The 17,838-nt window shown below is 36.2% G+C and overlaps 2 protein-coding genes across 26 annotated transcripts in view; one reads left to right on the forward strand and one right to left on the reverse strand.

Moving 5' to 3' along the window:
• Stim (stromal interaction molecule) overlaps positions 1-14,572 on the reverse strand; it is a 57,123-nt gene extending 42,551 nt beyond the window's left edge. For 11 of the 25 annotated variants that reach the window (XR_012411826.1, XR_012411825.1, XM_073977886.1 and 8 more), the window contains exon 1: positions 14,333-14,572. The gene's annotated coding sequence lies outside the window, so the exon portion shown is untranslated. The other 14 variants (XM_073977887.1, XM_073977885.1, XM_073977879.1 and 11 more) reach the window with 8 other exon arrangements.
• Positions 9,470-17,838, forward strand: part of Syt12 (Synaptotagmin 12) — a 45,874-nt gene continuing 37,505 nt past the window's right edge. The window contains exon 1 of the mRNA XM_073977909.1: positions 9,470-9,500. The gene's annotated coding sequence lies outside the window, so the exon portion shown is untranslated. The remainder of the gene's footprint in view (positions 9,501-17,838) is intronic.

Genomic DNA, 17,838 nt, shown 5'->3' on the forward strand with positions numbered 1-17,838 from the left:
TTCCTTCACATTGTTAAACAGTTTAAAGGTTAGGTATTACACTTATAATATCGTATTGCATTTGTGATAGACATGACATACATACATATGTATGTTCGTATGTAGATTTGTAAAACACCCCAACTAACTTTTATATAACAAATTTATTTTAATATTTTAATTTTGTAGCAAAAGCAAAAACTACACCTAACAAAAAACCACATCATTTAGAAACCGCAACAATGAAAGCTATTCCAGAGACTTCTTTAGAAAAACAAACATTTTCGAGTCAAAAAATGAACTTTATTACCCAATTTGCAATAGATAATCGGATTTTAATGGAAATTTGACAAACATTTTCTGGAAAAAACGGTATTCATTATTCGCCTCAATGCACAGTGGATCCACTTGTATGGAGAAAGTGGCCAAAAATATTTAGAGTGTAAAAATCAAGCCAATGCGCCGCTTACAGCTTTGTGCTGCTGTAAAGAGTGTTTTAAGAAACCACGAGCGTAACATTCTCCCCCCTTTCCCCTCTGGAGGGGGTATGCGGTAAGAATTGTTTTATGCTGTTAATACAAATTGTCACGAACAAAGGTCCCGATTATCTTATGATGCAAAAATTGGCTTGGGGAAACAAAAAAATCTCCAAAACAACATAAAATCTAACCAATTTAGCGGATTAAAAAAAACAAAATTTTTGTCTGAAAATTGGTAAAATTTTTGATATAGATCTTATAGCGTTCTTTCTGGAAGGCACGTACCGCCAACGTAAGACAAATTTGAAAGAAGATTTTTTCATCTTGCCACGGATGCCAATTATGTTAATGTACGTGGTCAAATAACAGAGTTATACGCTAATATATCCATAGAAACCCTATTTAAGGGCAGCTTTAGTCAGCGGCGCACCATTTATAGTCTGGCACTAGATGGCAGCTGATTTTAAAACTGAATAATCTTAGACCCATGACCTACTTTGGAAAATTATTCCCAAGGTGGGCACTGGTGGGCATCATGACTAAAACCTTAGGTCAAATTTAAGTACATGATCGAATTGGCATTACAAAATACACTAAGAAAATATGCAGCTAACTAGAATTCCACAACACGCTAAAACACTATTTTTTAATGAAAATTAAGCTATTACCTCCTCCTTCAAAATCCACTATAATATTTTGCTAAACGCATTAGTTTCGCGATATTTTGAATATATTTACTTGCACTTAAAATATAGGTTGTACTCACAACAAAAAATATTAGTCAAATGTTCCGACTTTTGAAGTTATTCTTAAGAAGATTGCGTTTGAATGAAACAAAAACTAATATATTTTTAAAAAGGTCCATGTCATAGCTGTCAGAGTTGCCAGATGTTGTACCAAAATTTTGACATTCATTTTTTTATTTTTGGCCAATGGGTGGATCCACTGTGCAATGGTACGGATGCTCACACACTCATGATGGAGAGGTGTGAAAGAAATTTTCTAATTTTTTTTTTCAGAGATTGTAGAAAAAATAGGTGGAAATGGTGTTGTTGTAGGTGCCCACTGAGTCATCACTTTGCTTCCAAAAAACCAAATTAATTACTAAAAGACAAAACTGTAGACTTACAAACATACACGAGCAAGACAACGTAATGAGGATGATGGTAATTCAAAATGTGTGTGTTTGAGTGTGTACGTGTGTAAAATAGATAAGGAATAACCGCGAAATTGTTTAAATTATGCAAACAACAAATATTGTATACAATTTAATTAATTGTATATCAGTGAAATAAAAATAAAAACAACAACAATAAATAAGTAATTGCAAACAAAATCAAGTCATAAAAATTCGCACCTGGATACGCAGCAAGCAAGCAAGCAGGCAGCATATGAATAATGCGAGCGGTGACAACAACTATGTACGCTTTAAATAATAATAAACAAATGGAGAGACAGACAGACGGACGGACAAGTAAATATGTTTGTATTTTGAAGGTTCAAGACGCCGCTGGACAAGCACCACAATATCGTAGAATCAGCAGCCCCAAAACAACAACAACAACAACAACACCAACAATGACTATGTACACATGTCTAAAACTTGTTTCGAGTCATATTTTTATACCGAATTTATTTATACATTTTGTTGTTATTGTTGTTGTCATTATATATATACATACGTATGTACCTCGTATGTCTGTCACTGGGGGCAGGCAGCTGATTGTCAAACTATTCCAAATGTACTTGAACTTGAGAGAGAAGTTTACAATTTGTCATGAACAAAAAAAAAAATATAAAATAAAACAGTCCTAAACGGAATTATATTGTGGGTTTGTTAGACATGAATGTTATATGCCCCGGCATATAATATCAAAACAAGTCAAAGGTCAAGTGAGACTCTATTGGGATTGGCGTGACGTGTTCACAAATATGCATTGGAAATTTTATTATAAGCACAAATTTTATTATTACCGTTACTAATATTGAATTTAACGTAGGTATATAAATAAAATTAGTTATTGTTCTACAAAATAAAAAGAGATACATTTATAAAAATGTTTAAAAAAAAAGTAAGAAAGTATCAGCTATGCTGACGGAGATATACCACCACCCACAGACAAAAAAAACCTAACCAAACCAAACACAATAATTATGCCGTATATAAAATATATTGATTTCACTGTGTGTAATTTTTTGAGTCATAATTTATTAACCATATTCTGACTCCACAGTGTGATAGAACACCAAAAATGAGAAGACACGTGTCTCGCCGTTTATCCCTATGTCATCAACTTTCGCGGTTATAGGCCTCCAAAAGTTGGATGCTTTGATGTAAACAGGGTCATTTAGTCAGGACTCTATCTTCTAAACCGTTGGGAAATTTGAATTTATCTCAGAGGCAATGTTGTAGCTCTTGTCTTAAAGAACAAAAGTTGTGAACACATATAATGTATCAAGCTTCATCCGCAAGGTCAAAATCGCCATAGTCAAATTTCTTTTAAAATGTTTTCTCAAGTTTTGTTATACAGCTTTCAAACCGATCAAAATTGAAGCGAACAACCAACTAGAAAAATGTACCTTAGATCTTAGTAAACAACTTTCTAGAACATACGAACTCTGTATGAACGGATCTTAATGGTCAAAATAGCAAAACAATTGCGATTTTTATCCTCTTTTCTCGGCATCTCCTCCATAGATATTAATTAAACCGTTCAAAATTCAAGAAAATAATCAACCACAAAATTGTAGCAAAGGCTTCAATAAACAACTTTCTGGAATATGCGAAATGTCTTTGGACGGTTCTTAATGGTAAAAATAGCAAAAATCTTTTGAAAATATCCAATTTGTATACTTTTTTCTCCGACTCTGGTCCAAAGATACGCAACCGCCCAAAAATTAAGGATACAGTCAACTACAAAAATGTACCTTAGATTTCAACAAACAAGTTTCTAGAAAAAATGAAGATTCTAGGAACGATTCTTCAAGCTCATAATTCGATTATTTTAGATCATTATTTCCTGTTCAGGTCCGTAAATAACAAACCGTTAATATTTCCTTGAGTTTTTAACAGTTTGTTATTTCCAAACCTGAGCGGGGGGAATGTTACAAATAATTTAATTGTTCGTGAATTTCAGCCCTAAGAATCATCAATAGAATAGAATCTTCATTTGTTCTAAAAAGTTGTTTATTGAAATCTTAGGTACATTTTTGTGGTTGACGGTATCCTTATTTTTTGGGCGGTTGGGTGTCTTTGGACCAGAGTCGGAGAAAAAAGTATAAAAATTGGATATTTTCAAAAGATTTTTGCTATTTTTACCATTAAGAACAGTTCATAGACATTTCGCATATTCCAGAAAGTTGTTTATTGATGCCTTTGCTACGCTATTGCGGTTGATTGTTTTCTTGAATTTTGAACGGTTTGATATCTATGGAGCAGAATCCTAAAAAAGATTATAAAAATCGCAATTGTTTTGCTATTTTGACCATTAAGATCCGCTTCTACAGGGTTCCTATATTCTAGAAAGATGTTTATTGAGATCTGAGGTACATTTTTGTAGTTGGTTGTTTGCTTCAAATTTGTTCGGTTTGAAAGCTGTGTAACAAAACTTGAGAAAAATTTTAAAAGAAATTTGACCATGGCGGTTTTGACCTTGCAGATTAAGCTTGAAGGATTATATGTGTTCACAATTTTTGTTCTTTAAGACAAGAGCTACAACTTTGCCTCCGTGATAAATTCAAATTTCCTAACGGCTTGGAAAATATAGTCCTGACTAAATGACCCTTTATACATCAAAGCCTCAAACATTTGGAGGCCTATATCCGCAAAAGTTGATGAGATGGGGAAAAACGGCGAGACACGTGTCTTCTCATTTTTGGTATTCTATCACACTGCGGTGTCAGAATATGGTTAATAATTTTCGTGTTGCACAGTGTTTTGTATCACAACTTTGCTTTAAAATCTGTAGGTACCGCGATCTGGGGCTATACCAAATCATTGACATATACAAAACATTTTTAGTATCCAAACTTCTTCAAAAAGGACTCGAAATGTTAAATTTCGCTAAACTAAGTTTGGAAAAAAGTTTGAAAACGTTTTAGAGTTATCTTGAACCATAGCCAGTTTAGTGCTGGCAGTGTTTTGTCACTTTTGGGCCATTATCGCAGGAAGTATTGACTTACTCCGGAAAAAACTTGTACCGTTGTAAATGAGATCGCTACAACAACCTACTTGAAAAGAATCAAACTATGCCAGAGGAGCTTTTATACTTCAATTTTTCCGAATTTTGTATGGGAGGTATCCGAAGGAGTGGACCGATTAAATCCATATTCTAACCTGATAAATGACTGGATGAAATAATACGATGTGCAAAGTCTGTACCAATCAGAAACTCCCTGTGATAATTATCTTGCGGATTTGCCATTTTGGTTGGTGCCGTCAGGGTTTCATGGTGCTTTTAGGCTAATATATCAAGAAGTATGGACTTGCGCAGGAAAAAAATTGTGTCGTTGTAAAGGGAGCGGCAAGGACAACATACTGAAAAAATTTCAACACGATCCGAGAGGTGCTCTTAAAGTTCATCCGAATTTTCTGTGGAAGGTACCCGAAGGAGAGGACCGATATAGTCCATATTCGAGTCCGATATATATCTGGAAGGAATAATACGATGTGCAAAGTTTGGACCAAATCGTTTGCTCCCTTCGAGAGTTATCGTTCACACAATTTTACAGAAACATTTTGAACTTTTATGGGGGAGGTATCGGAAGGAGTGGACAGATATGGCCCATCTTCGAACTTAAACTATGTTTGGACAGAATATTGCGATACCCAAAATTCGAATCGGTCCCACCAGCCAGACGGTCGGACATGGCTAAATCGACTCCAAATTGTCTGAAACTAATTTCGTCCAAACATACTTGGGGTCTGAAACCGTTATTTGGAGGAGGCACATTTTTGGTCGTATCAAAGTGTATATACCAGCGCTACGCTGAGGAAGAATATTAACTGCACAGGGTGCGCCTTCTCTTGACACCAGGGGGCCATCTTAATGAGGAGGCGAAGGTTTTACTGGTGCATAAACCCAATAGGTTTGAATATCATTCATACGGATGCAGTCGCAGATTCCATATATAATTATCATATGAATGAGGTCCTCGGAGAACATCCTCCATATATCGCAGCTGGGGAGCGTCAGTTGCCACATCAGACCAGAGTTGTTTTGGCTCAACTACGCTCCAGATGGTGCATCCTTCTTAATTCCTATAGGGCAAGAATCGATGACATCGTGCAAAACATCTGCCCAGCATGCGGCACAGGCCCTCACAATGCTGCCCCTTTTTAACTGCCCTGCCAAACCTAATCAACTAACTCCATCGACTTACATCCCATCGAAGCAGCTACATTCCTAGAGCTGGAGATAGACCCAGAGCCAGATTAGGCAGAAGAATGAACTTACAAACGTATAATAAAAGCACTGTTACAACAATAACCTGCTGACAACCAGGAGAAATCTTGATGATCTAGAGGTAGTGGTCCAAAAGAGATCCACTAGACCAATGAGCCTATCAGGCAGTCTGGACGATGCAGCCGCCAGGATTCAAATTGGGCCGAATTGATGCCACGATAGAAATAGTGGTATGGTCTACGATGTACAACGTTTGGATCTCTCTTCGAGGGTTATCGTACGTTTTACCCAGTTTAGTTGGTGCTCAGGAAGTGTGGACTCGCTTTCGCAATAATTTGCTAGTCGTAACAGAGCACTATAGGTAATTTGCCCTGTTTTTGAGGCAAAAAGTCGATTTTGCAACTTTTAATAATAATAATTTTTTAGTTGGCATTGAAAAAAGAACATGTCAAAATTTATTAATATAAATGACATTTTTCAAAATAGCGTCATTATCGCGGTTTAAATTGCAGTCAAAGTGAGAATTTCGAAGAAGAACTAAAAAAATATATATTGTAAGGCATATTTCAATGTACTTAAAACCGCGAAAAAATAAACCAAATATAAATATATGTAAAATGGAATAGATTAGCAATTGCGAGAGGAATTTATTTCATATATAATATAGCTGAAACATTTTGGGTAGCGAACAAAAAACACAAAAAGTCAGAAATAAATATTTTATTTTTCTTAAACTCACTTCATATAGACTTATACTAAATTGGCCGTGTTTGGCCGTGATTTTGCCACCTAGAACACATTACTGAAAGTCTTCTGCATTGGTATTACTAGGTTTCAAAACCCGATTTTGCCCGTTTTTTGATATTTATGAGATTTTATTAAGTTACTTCTCAATAAAAAGTCTTAAAATTGTGGAAGGTTGGTTTGAGGAAATAAATAATAAGTGTAAAAAATATTGTGGTTTACAATTTCATTGCAAGTAAAATAAGTAATGCCGACAAATTGTTCGGTATATCCGTGGTTTTCTATAAACGGTGCGGCAGTAGTAAGCTTTATTTTATCTCTCTATTACATATTAATCATTAATACGGTTTAAAAGAGTACTAAACTCGTCTTTATTAACGTATATTCAAAAAATATACAAAACTGTAGTAACAATTCCTTGGAAAATCTTCTCGCGGGGACAAAATTTGTGTTACTTACTACCGTGATCGTTTTCATCAGTTTGTTGTGTATAAGAAAAGAAATGAAAATGGCATTGGAAAAAATAGCTTTGTTCGTTATATACGTAGTTGCTTATAACCGTTGTTCCTTATATCCGAATTTATCTGTAAAAATCTTTGTTTTATCTCACTTTTACACATAAATAATTTAAAAAGTTAAAAAATCTTTTAATTCCGCTGTTATTAATTTTTGTCTCAAAAACAGGGCAAATTACCTATAGTGCAGAGCCCGGAAAAAACTTCTTGGCAAAATTTTCAAAACTTTCCGAGACGAGCTTTAAAGTTTAAACACCACTTTTCCCAAATTTTGTGTGGCGATATAGTCCATATTCCAACCTAATACATAACCAGATGAAATAATACGATTATGGTTGCACTACCCGTACCCGGTTACGACGAGCAAACAATCCCACGGCAGCGGGTTCTTTCGTACCGGATTGATCCGAAACCAATGTTTCGGCCAGCGGCTGCCAACCCAGTATTAAACCTATGCTTATACGTACGTTACATGCTGCTACAACAACAACAAAATAATACGATGTGCAGAGTTTGGACCAATCAGAAACTCCCAGCAAGAGTTATCTTGCAGATTTGCCATTTTAGTTGGTGCCATCAAGGTTTCTTAGAGTTTTTACGCCATTATCTCAGAAAGTATGGACTTGTCCACGAATTTTGTGTGGGAGGTACCCGAAGGTGTCGAACCTAATCTATGCCCGGTAGAAATATTACGATGTGCAAAGTATGGACTAAATCGGTTGTTGTGCGCATAATTTTTCCGAACAATTTTGAACTTTTGTGGGGGAGGTACCCGAGGGAGTGGACCGATAGCCAACTTTTTTACCAAATCGATTAATCCATTCGAGAGTTATCGTGCGCTCCAGCAGCCAGACAGGTAGACGAACGGACATTGCTAAATCGACTCCAAATTGCCTGAAACGGATTTCGTCCAAACATACTTGGGTTCTAAAACCATTATTTCGATAAGCCACATTTTGCCCGTATGAAAGTGTATTTACCCTCGCTAGCATAAATACTGAGGGTATAATTAAACATTATTCTAAATGTTTTTTTTTTTTTTTATAGAATTACCAAGAAAATTTAACATTTCATTTGATTTTATTGATTAATTTGAACGGTTTAATTTTCGAATGTTACAAACAATCGTTTCTATAATACACTTTGTGAGACACAGCAATAACACAAACGACAACCTTAGCGACCAACGACAAATAACAACAACAAAGTTTGAAAACAATACAAAAAATATTTCAGACAGCAACAAAAAAAAAGAGTTGATGAAAAATAGCAAAAACAGATACATAGGTGCTACACACGACAATTTACTTTGCTTTATTCCATTGAATTGCTTCATCTCTCCTTTAGCAAAACAATTGAATTGAAAATGAGAAAATAAAAACGGTTATTACTTTTCTAACTGTCAGCGACAATCAAACAGCCCGCCCCTTACTTTGCATAACATTTCATACATTTATTAACCCTTTGAGAACTAATGATATTAATGAATTTATTTATTTTGAAAGATCTAAATTTTCCATTAAAAAAACTTGTATGCAATACCTTGAAAAGCGTTTTAGAAATACTCTTTAGTTTCCAGTTCTTTAAGGGTTAATAGACCTAACGTATCTATGATCGATGACTTTTCGCTGACTTTCACCTATTATTAAAAACGTCGGTATATTTCCCTCCATCTGGTTAAAAACGTTAGGTAAATTAAAAATAACAACGAAAGAATTATAAACTACAAAGCAATTGAAAAAAATTATTAATATTTTTTCTTAATTGTTTTTGTTGATTTGTAAGAGATAAAACATTACTGGCAGATTTTTTCTTATTGAGAAAAGAGAGTATGCTATGGATTTTTATAGGGATAACTTGAGAGAAGATGGGGTCTTTAGAAATCATCGTTATTTATCCAATAAGAAGGTAGATGATACTATGTACAAAAGATCTGCGAGACGCTGAAGTCATAGACAATTGTGACGTGAATTCTGGTCATTTAACAAATAATTCCTATTGACGGGGCTTGATGATAGGCTACAAAACATCTACCTAGCATGCGTTACAGGTCCGTCTGTGACAACTATATATCTGGATGCTCATTATCTGAATAATTGAAATTTTTATCAATGAACAGATCGAATACCGGCTGCGCATACTTTTTGGACGTATAAACTTGCAGACACAAAACATGGATTTGTTGCGGGAAGGTACCTGAAGGCATGAACCGACATAGTCCGTTTAGAGGTGTATATTTTTGGAAAAGAGAGCGCGCCCACCAATTTTTCAGTTGGTCTTTGTATAATTTTGAATTTTGGACTATTGTGCGGAAATTGCACACGAAAACTAACCAGGATAACAAGGAGTTGTAACCAGGATAACAAGGAGTAACTTCGGTAAGAAATTCGGCTTAAGTTGAGTTTAAGCATTATGTTCGGATCGAGACCAAAGTAGCTTTTGCCACTCTGATCACAAATCGACTGGTCCGTTCGAGAGTTCTCATGCGCTCCAACCACTACACATGGTGTTATAGAGGTTTTGTGCACCTTTCGGGCTATTTTCTCAGGAAGTATGGACTTATACCTGATAAAACTTGTACTGTCGTAAAGCGGGCCTCCGAAAGGAGTTCTTAGACTGCACTTTTCCCAAATTTTTTTGTGGGAGGTATGCAAAGGAATGCCTGGTAGATATATTACGAGGGCCAAATCGATAGTTCCTTTGAGTATTGTCGTTCGCAACATTTTTGTGATTGTAAAACTTTTGTGGAAGAGGTACGCGAGAGGTGGACTGTTATGGTCCATCTTTAAACTTGATCTAAGTTTGGACAAAATATTACGAAGACCAAATTTTGGACCGAATCGGTTGATCCGTCGACGGATACGGTTAAATCGACCCAAATTGTTTCAGATTTCATCCAAACCTTCTTGGGGTCTAAAATTGTTGTTTCGAGGGTTGATGGTATAACAAGAAATCGAAAACCACTGGAGTCAAACATGGTGTTCTCAGCCGAATCAACCCCAATGACCCCAGAGTCAGGGAGCTGACACTGGAAGTTAACAGGCTGGTCGGCGAGCATAAGCGGAACAAGTGGTTAAATCATCTGAAGAGTTGCAACATTGGAGCCGGTATAGGTGAATTGTGGGCAACGGTTAAGTCACTCTCGAACCCTAGAAGAAGGGAAGATAGGACCTCAGTCACGTTTGGCGACGTTACGTTGACTGACCCGAAGAGGTGTGCAAGTTATTTCAATCGACAGTTTGTCGAGCACCCCGAGAGTGACAGGGCGAAGAGAAGTGTATTACGTCGCATCAGATCTCTTCCTGCCGAGGAGGAACCACCACAGTTTACAATGGATGATGTTGCGAATGCCATGAGGAACGCTAAATCATCTAAAGCGTTGGGCCCTGATGGAATCCCCATGTTAATGCTGAAGCAGCTGGATGAGCCGGGAGTGGAGTATCTCACTAAAGTTCTCAACTTGTCTCTAGCCACACTCATTGTTCCTGAAGTCTAGAAAATGGGCAGGTTGGTCCCACTACGGAAGCCCGGCAAGGATGCCAGCAAAAGTGAATCGTACAGGCCGATTTCGCTTTTGTCGCCCGTAGCAAAGACCCTTGAAGCCTTAGTCCTCCCCAGTATAAGAAACAGCTATCAAGTTGCCGATCACGAGCATGGATTCCGTAAGCAGCACAGCACGACAACTGCGCTGCACGCCATTACCACACATATTTGTCAAGGACTCAACCAGTGACGGCCGTGCGATAGAACAGTGATGGTGGCGCTTGACTTATCAAAAGCCTTTGATACAGTCAGGCACTCCACCGGCCAAGCTTGAAACGTTGGATGGTCAATTGTATGTGTGGACGCCAGTCGTACGTGGAATTCAAGAAAAAGAAGTCCAAACCCCGTAGAGTGAAACAGGGAGTTCCCCAAGGTGGGGTGATATCTCCGAAACTGTTTAACCTCTACCTCTCCTGTATTCCGCCCCTCCAGACGGCATCGATATCGTAACGTATGCGGATGATTGCACGATCCTGGCGTCGGGTACGTATCCTGATGACATCTGTGAGAGACAGAACAACTATTTAACCGATCTCACCACCTTTTTCCATTCGAGAAATATGCAGATTACCGCCACAAAATCAACAGCCACTCTGTTCACCACATGGACAGCGCAGTTTGGAAGAGAATTGAATGTCGTGGTCGACGATAGCAGAATTCCGACCACAAACTGCCCCAAAATTTTAGGGGTCACATTCCACACTACTTTCACGTCGTGCGCACACGCCACAGCTATCTGCGACAAACTGAAAAGTAGGAACAAGGTCCTCAAGTCCCTAGCCGGCAGCACTTGGGGTGCAGATAAAGAAACCTTGTTGCGGCGCCAGTCTGGTCCCCGAGATTGTGTGATACGAATTGGAAAAAGATTCAAACTTGCCAGAATGCCGCTTTGAGAACAGAAACAGGGTGCCTCCTCAAATCTTCAGTGGACCATCTACATGAGGGGGCAAAGATTCTTCCAGTAAAGCAACACAATGAGATGCTTTCGTTGCAGTACCTGCTTGGGTGTTACCGTGTGAGCCATCCCAATCAGTATATTGTGGGTAGGCCCGACACATACACGCAGATCAGGAAGGATATACATGCTCTAGAGGGAGAGGTTCAACGATACAGGAGATAAACCCTAGATCAACAAGCGTATCAATCTGGTTTAAATAGTATTTACACGGATGCAGTTGCCAAGGCCTTAAGCAATTATAGTGTGAATAAAGTCCGGCCCCATCTATTGCAGATGAGGAGCGTCAGCTGCCACGACAAACTAGAGTAGTTTTGGCTCAACTACGCTCGGGATATTGCAGTCGCCTAAATTCTTATTGGGCGGAAATCGACCGCGCCGTGCAAAACATCTGCCCAGTATGTGACATGGGCCCGCACGACACAAAACACCTTTTCAACTGCCCAACCAAACCTACTCATCTAACTTCAGTGGATCTGTGGTTACATTCCATCGAAGTAGCCACTTTCCTGAAATTTTCAGAGCCAGATTGAACAGAAGAAAGAACATAATAACAAACACTGTTACAACAACAACATGGAGTTCTTCAAGGTGAATTCATACGTGCGGAGCATTTTGATGTTTCACAACTATTATGTTTCTCAAATGCGCTCCATAAATCACCCTAAAACATTGAGTGTTACACTCAAATTAGGAACAAGGTCTTCAAAAACTCGCCTGTAGCTCTTAAAGAGGGATAATATGGTTGACTGGCTCCACAAGCCAAATCTGGAAGACACTTAATAGTCGTTTTTCGAAATTTGTAATGTTCTTAACGTATTTAATTTCGACAACAACAGTCCGAGACTTTAAAAATCAGCAGGGCTTGTGTTACAGCGGTTAGCCACAGCAAGTAATGTCACAGTAACCCAACTTAAATGTTGTAATTGGAGTTGTACCTTTACATTGAACGTAATTCTGAAAGCAAATTTAGCACTTGTAGAATTAACTTCTGGATTTATGAGTACCTGTGGATATATTATAATATTTAGGAAAGCTCACAAATCAGCAAAAAATACATATAAACTCACCTCTGTTTCTATTAAACTTTTGTTTGGAGGTTTAAAACACTTCTACAACATTTCCATACAAAATCCAGAACTCATAGACCATTTCATGAAATCTTCACTGTCAGTGACGTCGACACATCTATTCGTAGTGGAATTTGGAAAAAACGGATATCTAAAATCACGTCACTTTCTTCTTACCACAATTGGTTAGATTCCATTACATTTAAGATTGGTGTACTATAGCCTAACAATTGTTTTTGCGCATTTCGAGTTGCTCGGGATGTTAATGTTGCCGGTGATGTCACACTTTTCCCCCTCTAAACGAGATACTTGTTCACAGATGACCTTCTCTCGTTTGATGTCAATTGTCAAACATTGAAAATTGTAAACGGTCAATAACAAACTGAACGACAAACCTGAAGTAGTTGATCCAACGCACTTGAATTTTTGTTTTTGCTTGCTAGGTGGTTGATTCATACATTTCATTCATTCAGCTAACCATTTTTTCTAATCTTCAATTTTTTCGTTTTATTTTCTTAAAAAAGACCAGCAACAACAACAAGGCACGTTTTGTATTTATAAAATTTAATTGAGGAATTAAAACCAGACAAATGATCGTTTCATGGAATACTGTGTACCGAATAGTAGTGGCTGGCGGGTAGTTGCCATCATTGTTTGTTGTTAATTGTTTATGGATAGATAATTCTCTCAAGAGTAAAGCCAGCCCTTTGACAATGAACAAGACCCGATTTGTACAAACAAGTTGCACCAGTAACCAATTATTAATTATTGCGGTTGAGAGGAGAAAAAAGAAACGAGACCGACGAAGATGATAGAAAATATAATAAATACAACGTAGACAACGCGGTTAGTTATTATTAATAAAAAATTAAATTGTTGATCTTACTTGCAAGGGAACTTGTCATATTGATTCAGAACACAACATATGACAGTAAAAATTAGCCATATACAAATGAAAGAAACAAACGCCAGCCAGACACACATCCATCAGTTTAATTTCTCAAAAAGATCGACAACACGCACACACACCTATCACACAAACGGCATAGGTAATGTAGCAAACAATTAATAGAGAGGGGGGAACAGAGAAATAGCAAACCACAAACAAACACGAATTGACGATTTCTAGAATAGAAAAACAAATGAAAGCAAAACACAGAAAACACACAAAACATTTACAAGGAAGGTTTAATTTTGTGTTAATCTTTTTATTATCATTATTCACTGTCAGTATTTTTTAGGTGTTGACATTCTATTACAACGTTTTCTATGATGCGCACTTTTACCTTCCACCTGACACACTCACACTCTGACTACAAGACCGAGCAGGAGCAGCAAAAGTAAAAAACAAACAAAAATATTAATTACTAATAACACAAGTATTTTTCATTTGTTGTGGAGCTGCTCTGAAGTAATATAATATTAAATATTTTGTCGTGTGCATTACGGGATTGGGATTGGATTTTTGCATTTAATTTTCTTCTTCAGATTATACAAGTTGCCAGACATCATCTAGCGATTATTCTTTATACCATCCATCAATCTTTACTCATTTTGCTCACTTTTTCACTTGCATTTCATTTAACACAACATTTTTCGCAATTTTCTTTTCTTGCTTCGTTTTATTCACTGACAGACTTACGAGATTTATTGGATTTTTTTTATTTAATCGACACTTTTTAGCAATACATTTTACTTCGCGGTATAATTTGTGTTTTCGTTGTTTTGTATACAAAGAGATTTGTCGGGTTTTTGCTTTTTTAAACTGAAATTACTCCGTAAAATTGTATTAGCTATCGTTTAATGTTTGTGTAAAAATACGTAAAAATACGTTGCTTGCCCCGAAAAAAACTACGACGATTGAAGAAGTTTAGGGATAAATAAGTCGATTTCGGTAAATCGATTATTAGTCGTAAAATAACCGTAGTCGATTATTAATCGATAATCGATTATTTTTAAGCGGGGTACACTAGAGCTGGCAAAAAATCGATGGCACTCTCGATAAAATCGATTATTTTTTTTTTTAAATTAAATATCGACGGATAGTTTTGCCTATCGATACTATCTTAACAAAAATACCCAACCCATGGTTTAATAAGAAAGGTTAGCTAAAGCTTTCTGTCAATTTAAATTTTTTCATTCGACTGTTCCTAAAACTTCAAAACAATATACAAAAACTTTGTATGTTTGTGTGCTGTTTGAATAATATGCCAAACAATTTTAAAAACAATCGAATTCAATGATTTTTAAATTTGTTTTTAGAACATTTGTATGGAAGAAATTCGTCAGCTTTGCATTGAAAAAAACATTTTATCATATCCACAACTCTATTATGTGGTGAAACCCTGACACGTCATTGATTTTTCGCGTTTTTTATAAAATGTTCGAAAATGGTATTGTAAGTCGATGGTCAGACTAGCAAGGTTTCTTGAAACCAATTTCCTTAAAGTTTCTTTTCAAGTTTCGTTAATGTCCACACACGTTAACGTGAAAGTTAAGATTTTTGCGTGTCCTCTTTATTTTACCATTCGCGTTTGTTGTGTTTCTCATACTAATAAAAACAAAACAAACTTAAATAACCTAAAAAACAACACAAAATAATTAACATTAATAATTAAATTAATATTAATAGTTAAATTTTCACTATTTCATTAATTAAATGTTTTTATTAATTCTTTTTATGCTTGTTTTGTTGTTAACGTTTGCTTGAGAAAATAAAAATGAGAGAAAATGGAAGAAAAGACCTTGCAACGAATAACAAGAAGAGGCAACACAACAAACACGGAAAACCATGTACATGGGTTTCACTACTTCATACCCCTCGCCTATAAACTTGACGTCGCCATGTTGAAATCGTTCTAGTCTGACCATCGACTAAACAAACCCAATTGTTGCTTTTGTGTTTACTAATATTGACGTTTTAGGAATTCAGGAAAAACAAGGGTTCTATAGATTGTTTTCATTTAAATCTACCTCTTTACTTATACCATGCCCCAACCTAAAATTCATTGAAATAAATAGAAATTTCGCTGTTTTTCGGTTTTGTGTGTGTGAGAAAGTAATAAGGATACGTAATCGAAGTCAAATATCGACTATTCGATCTTTCGATTTTTACCTTTAACAAAAACGTCGACTTTTCGATCTTTCGATTATGATCAAAGTCGACTAAAATCCATTTTTGATCGATTTTATAGCTTTTTTGATACATATCGCTGTCAACAGAGGGTGTTATTACAATATTTGTCATATACAAATTTTGGGTAAGAAAATCGAAACTCGACCATGAAAGGTCGACTTTTCGATTTCTCTATAACCAAAGGTCAACTACGATTTTTAAACTTCTCAAACCAAAAAGTCGACTAATCGATTAATCGGAAGTCGACTTACCTATCCCTAGAAAGTAAGTCCGTAGTCACACGTACACATTTTTCGGAAAAGTAAAGTGTATATTTTTAATATTTTTTAAAATAAAAACAATTGTTTATTCTCCTTTACATTTCTGTGATGTCAAGAGAAGTGTTGACAACTTAACGATAATATCGATAGCAATCGATATTTTAAAATATTATATCGAAAATATCTATTGTTGGGAATATCGATATTCCCAACATTCGATATTTTATTTTAAAAAATCGATTGTTATCGATATTATCGTTAATTTGTCATCACCATTAATTTGGAAATAGTAATGTCTATGCTTTTGTTGACATTTTGCACAAGTACTTCACAGTAATATAAAGGAGAAAAAACAATTGATTTTATTCAATAAATGCTCTGTTGCAGAACTGCAGGATTCTACCATTTATACCCTACACCACTATGTGGAAAGGGTATTATAAGTTTGTTTTGGGAAAAATTTATGTAACACCGCGAAATATTCGTCGGAGTCCCCCAATGTGGTATACCACACCAATCTTCATATCTTGACGATATAAAGCGATTTTGAGATGTGTGTGCGTCCGTCCGTCTGTCCATTATAAATTGTAATCAAACTACAGCCCGCAATTATGGACCGATCGTCACGAAATTGTGAATGGAGGTCGGGTTCATACCGCAATATATCCCTATTTTTATTGGTGATGATCGTGAAATATTTAGCGGGTGAAATGGACCAAAAATATAATATTTATCCAATTTTTTTAGCGGCTCTGTAGGTAGCAATAGTGTTCAGATCAGCCCGATATTTTATATAAGGTAAGAGTATAAGACAAAGAAGAAGCTTGCAATTTGAGATGGCGATCAGATAATGTTTAGAGGGTTACATGGACCACAACTTTTGTGTGAAAATTTTTAATATACAGCTTATATCTTTATTTCTGTAAGAAACATTCCGGGTAAGTAGGCTACACTTGGAAGAGGAATGCTTGACCTTTCTATGGATGTCAATTGTGTTGGTGTACATAATAAGATAACAGAGTTATACTATGTTTGCATTTACGAAATCCACTCGATTTCAACTGTCAATTCCATGGTTCAAACGTCAAATGAAATCCAGTCGATTTCAGATGAGTTTTCATTTGACGTATATACAAAGGAATTGACAGTTATAATCGAGTGGTTTTCGTAAATGTTAACATATGGTCTGTTCCTTCACTTTTGAAAATGGTAAAACCGGCAAAAGTAGCAAAAGTTGTAATCTGCTTCCATATGAATTATATGGTGTCTGAAGTAACGGAACGCTTTTCGAGTAAAAAGTTGTAAAACTTGAAGATTCTTGCACGTAAAGGAACCGAGCTATAGTATTACTGCCTAATATACCCTGTTATTTATGTGTAGTGTAATCATAAACACGCTAGAGGTCGCAATTATTGCCCAATAATCACAAAATTTTGCACGAGGTAAGAGTTTAAGTAGAAGAAGATGACTACTTTTTTGGATGATGAGCTGATAGTATTTAGCGGGTAAAATAGACCATTACTTTTGTATGAAAAATAAAAAAATAATTTTTGGTCTATATTTTATTTCCTGGAGGGCATATACCGGCAAAATAGCCGAGATATGGAAAAATAACTACTGACCTATCCCCCTGATGCAAATTGTAATAACGTGTCTGCTAGATAACGGGCCTATTGCTAATATATAATGGGTTTTGTGTAGAAAACCACATTTTCCCATACACAGTTTTTTCCATTATTGCAAATTAAATGG

Source organism: Musca autumnalis, unplaced genomic scaffold (genome assembly GCF_047663935.1).
Source record: "Musca autumnalis isolate F117 unplaced genomic scaffold, ASM4766393v1 scaffold_3, whole genome shotgun sequence".
In the NCBI taxonomy this organism is placed as follows: Eukaryota; Metazoa; Arthropoda; class Insecta; order Diptera; family Muscidae; genus Musca; species Musca autumnalis.